Genomic DNA, 5,000 nt, shown 5'->3' with positions numbered 1-5,000 from the left:
TATGTTCTTCCAAACATTGTCCGAGCTCATCTACGATGGAGGATTCAATGAATCTGACCAAAGGATTATATTAGGAGGGGACCTTAACGTAAGCATAGATCCAGATCTAGACTGCTCGGGTGGAAACCCAGTGTTAAAAGACTCAGTTAAGTGCGTGGAGGACATTTTGATGAATTACGATTTAGTAGATATTTGGAGAATCCGTAATCCCGATATAAAGAAATTTACTTGGAGACAAAAAAGCCCAATTATCCAGAGACGCCTTGATTATTGGCTCATTAGTGATTCGTTACAAGATGATGTAGCAAAGGTCGACATAGTGACAGCTATAAGAACGGATAATAGTGCAATAACCTTAGAAATCGATAGTCTGGATGATCAGCAGCGTGGCCCATCTTTTTGGAAATTCAACAACAGTCTCTTGGATGACGCTTTGTTTATTCAGCGTTTACGTGAAAAATTTTCAATGTGGCTCGATGAAATTAATTTCTGTGTTGATCTGAGAATTAAATGGGATTGGATGAAATACAAAATTCGCGAGGAAAGTATATCTTTAAGCAAATTGAAAACTCAAGAAAGGAGAAGGAAAATCCAAGCAATTGAAAATAGGCTTAAAATATGCGAAGAGAGAATTGCACAATCACCAACGCAAGAAAATCTTGCCAACCTGGAATCGGCTAAAGCGGAGTACGAACAAGAATATGACTACATTGTAAGGGGCTCAATCATCCGATCCCGTGCTACATGGTACGAACAAGGGGAAAGGAACAGCAAGTATTTTTTGAATTTAGAGAATAGTAATAAGAAGAAAAGCTGCATAAGAAAACTTATTAGGACAAATGGAGAAGAGACTACCGCCCCGAGCACTATTACGAATGAAATTTACAGTTTTTACTCGAAACTTTACGACGAACAGTCAGGAATACGAAGTGACTATTCAACTTGTCCCTTTCTTGAAAATTTCTCTTCATCTCCTAAGTTAACTGATTCAATTCGTGAAATGTGTGAGGGCCAGTTAACTTATTCCGAATACTTCAAGGTTTTGTCGACCTTCAACAACAATAAAACTCCTGGGAACGATGGGCTCACAGTAGAATTTTACAAGTTTTTTTGGCCAGAAATCGGATCGTTTCTAGTTGACTCTTTGAATTATGCCTATTTTCACGGAGAATAAACAAGCCGTAATAACTTTAATTGAGAAAAAGGACAAAGACAGGAGATTGATCAAAAACTGGAGACCGATTTCTCTAGTGAATGTTGACGTAAAAATTGGCTTCAAAGCCATTGCTAAACGGCTAGAGAAAGTTTTGCCTCATATCATTCATCATGATCAGAATGCCTTTGTCAAAGGACGAACCATTTTCGACGCAGTTCGTACGATAAGCGACGTCATGGAGTTTGCAAAAATGCGAGACTGCCAAAGTATAATGACCGCGATAGACTTTGAGAAAGCCTTCCATTCGTTGAATTGGAATTTCCTTCTCAAATCGCTGGAATTTTTTGGCTTTGGTGAATCCGTTTTAGCGTGGATCAAAACGTTTTACAGATATATAACAAGTTGTGTGATTAACAATGGTTTTTCCACTCGCTCTTTTAATCTTAAGAGGGGCGTTCGCCAAGGTGACCCGCTTTCAACATCACTCTTCATAATAGTACTTGAATTACATGTATTGGCATTATCGATACGTAATAACGATGAAATCAAGGGCATTGTAGTGGATGGTAATGAAATCAAATTAGTCATATTTGCTGATGGCATGACGTCATTTGTTAGGGACAAGCTATCGTATCGCACCCTTTTTGATACTCTTACTCTGTTTAGTACATACTCCGGATTGAAGGTAAATCACGAAAAAAAGGAAATTCTTTTACTCGGAAATATGGAAGTTAGTAGCTCAGAACTAGGCGTAAATGAAATAAGTAAAGTCATAAAAATTTTAGGGGTGAATTTTACCTTTAACCACTCACTGTTTTATAAACTAAATTTTGAATCAATCGAGAAATCTCTGAGAGGATTGTTGAAGGGCTGGAGCTGGAGAGGACTTACTTTACTTGGAAAAATTCAAGTGATCAAATCTTTTGCTATACCAAAGATCTTATACAGGGTTGTTCTTATTTCAAACAAAAAAGAGTTTATTAAAAAAATTAATACTTTATTATATTCTTTTGTTTGGAAAGGAAATGACAAGGTAAAGCGCACAGCTTTTATCAACCCAATCGATCAAGGAGGCTTAAAAATGCCCAATATTGAGTCTATGATCTCTGGCCAAAGAATAATCTGTATAAAGAGATATCTGCCCACCGATCGTGCCAGCTGGAAGTTTTTTTTTTTGATTTTTATCTTAAAAAAGTAGGGGGGAAATCCTTGTTCCATTGTAATTTCAACTACACTAAATTATCGATAGCTCTTCCAGAACTTTACAAAGAATGCATTGTGACATGGGCCCTTCTAAACGAGGACAGCCCTTCCTCACTCTCTGAAATAGCAAATCAAGTCATATGGAATAATCGGTTTATTTGTATTGAATCTAAGTCAATTTATAACAGTAGGCTGGTTGATCTTGGAATTGTTAAAATTGGAGATCTCTACGACACAAGGGGAGAGCTCAAGTCAAACAAGGAGCCATTATATTCAACTCTCTCACCAATTGAGCATTTCCTACTTTCCAGTCTCCTTGCTGCTTTTCCGCAAGAATGGTGCAAAGTATTAAAAACAGATAAAATTTCTATCGCCTCAAAAACAAATGACCTATTCCCAGATGACTTTTATTTGCGTATTGAAGGGAAAAGAGTTGATTTCCGAAGTCTACAATCGAAGTTATTATATGAAAGTTTTGTTTCTAAGATATCTTCTACACCAATAGCGCAGAGGAAATACAACGTTTTTTTCAATACCCACACATCCAAGTTAGACTGGGAAAAGATATACTTGCTGCCTTTCAAAACAACATTGGACACTAAATTAAGAGAATTCCGATATAAACTATTAAACAGGATCTTGTACACAAACAAGATGCTGTTTAGGTTTAAAAAAGTCGACTCTCCTTTATGCCATTTTTGTGAAAAGGAGTTAGAAACCATAGAACATGTTTTCTTTTATTGTACAAAAGTGCTTTTTTTTTTGGGACGATTTGAAGGCTCTTCTTAATTCTGTAAATATAACTGTTAGCTATGACATCAAGGATGTTCTTCTCGAGTTTCTAGATACGAGCGATAGTAGAAACATCCTAATCAATTACATTGTCCTTGAAAGTAAGTTTTTTATTTATCGCTGTAAGTTAAAATTAAAATTAAGATTGTTAGTCGATAAATTTAAGAAAACGTTTGAAACCGAACGCGTTATTGCGAGAAAAAGCAACAAAATCCATTTCCACGACAAAAAATGGAAACCTCTAATTCCATTAGTACAATGAATACAATAGTAGCTGTTATCCAAATTTTGTTTTCTATAATTCCCGTACACTTTATTTATACTTGTATATCTATTTTTATTTAATTTTGTCAAGTATTTCTTGGTTGTAGTGTAGTTTAGTGTTGTATAGTGTAGACAAGTTTTCGTTGCAGTTGATAATTAAAGTAACTTGTGCAAGTATTGTAAGCCCTGTTTTGTATCTTTTTCTACGTTTTTGTATTATATACCTGTAAAGTCAAAAAAAAAAATTAAAATACAAAAAAAAAGTTACTAATAATTTCTAATAAGTACTTACTGTATTTTTGTTTACCGCTTTTCCTTGTCATTATTTATATGCTTTTAATTCCATTTGATTCCAAATGATCCATTTGTTACCATTATTTCACAATGAAATGAATGAATGGAATTCTGTTATTCGTATCGTGACTACAAACGTCACAAAAAGATAAGAATGACAGAATTCCATTCACCCTCACTTTCCATCCTCATAATCACGCAGTCAAAAGTATCATTCTTAATAATTTTAAAATACTCCAAAATGATCCCGAGACTGGTAGAATCTTTTCGCAACCTCTACTTATTACATTCAAACGCGACAAAAACGTAGAAAACATTTTAGCTAGAAGCGCGCTCAAAACTAACGAGCAAGCCGGCACTCAAATGTGCGCGCTCACGATGCAAAACTTATCTTTTCATTGTTAACACTAGCAAGATATCGGGACCTAAGCGATTTGTTAAGATCACCGATCGTTTCACATGTACCTCCGCAAATGTCATTTATTGCATAACTTGTACGTTATGCAATGAATTATACATTGGCGAGACAGGTAGACGACTAGGCGATCGATTCCGCGAACACCTTCGAGGTGTTGAGAAGAATGACAAGGATGCATCTAGGCCAATCGCTCGTCATTTTAATCTCCCTAACCACTCCAAAAAACACATGGCTATCTGCGGCCTTTCCCTACATCTAGGTAAGACGTATAGCCGCAAGAATTTGGAACAAAAATTGATCTTCCAAATCGGCACTATTAATCCTCACGGTATTAAAATAAATGAACGCTGTTCATTTAACTAATATATTCCTATTTTTCACGTTGCCATGTTACCACCAATAGCATAGCTCTTACTCTACTATAAAAACTACACGTAACCCAAAATTCCTCGATTCGCTCTGACGAAGGTCTAACGCTCGAAGCGTCAGCTTCTAGAATCTCTGTACGGTGGCCAATTTACATTATCAACTCCGTTGATAAAACCAAAATTTTTCTTCACATAATAGTTATTGGGTTATAACATTGTTTAGTTTGTTTTCAATATTTGCAGTCGTTCTACTTGTTTGGTTTGTGATTTCTTTGCCTTTTAGATCGCAAGCATTTTTCTTCTTGTATCATCTATGTAGCATAGTTTTTATTGTTCGGGTTGTAAATAATATCAATTTACTATGTTTAGTCCATTGGCTTATTGTAGCTTTGTGTATTTTGTGTTTAGTGTTACTCGTTCCCGCATTTTTTTCTTCATTATATATCACTCTTTGACTCTAATAAATTCGTAAAACCTTTCTCAAATTTGTGGTTCTTGGATCGAC

The sequence above is a fragment of the Montipora foliosa genome, chromosome 4, assembly GCF_036669935.1.
Source record: "Montipora foliosa isolate CH-2021 chromosome 4, ASM3666993v2, whole genome shotgun sequence".
In the NCBI taxonomy this organism is placed as follows: Eukaryota; Metazoa; Cnidaria; class Anthozoa; order Scleractinia; family Acroporidae; genus Montipora; species Montipora foliosa.
Note: the sequence above shows the minus strand (reverse complement) of the source record.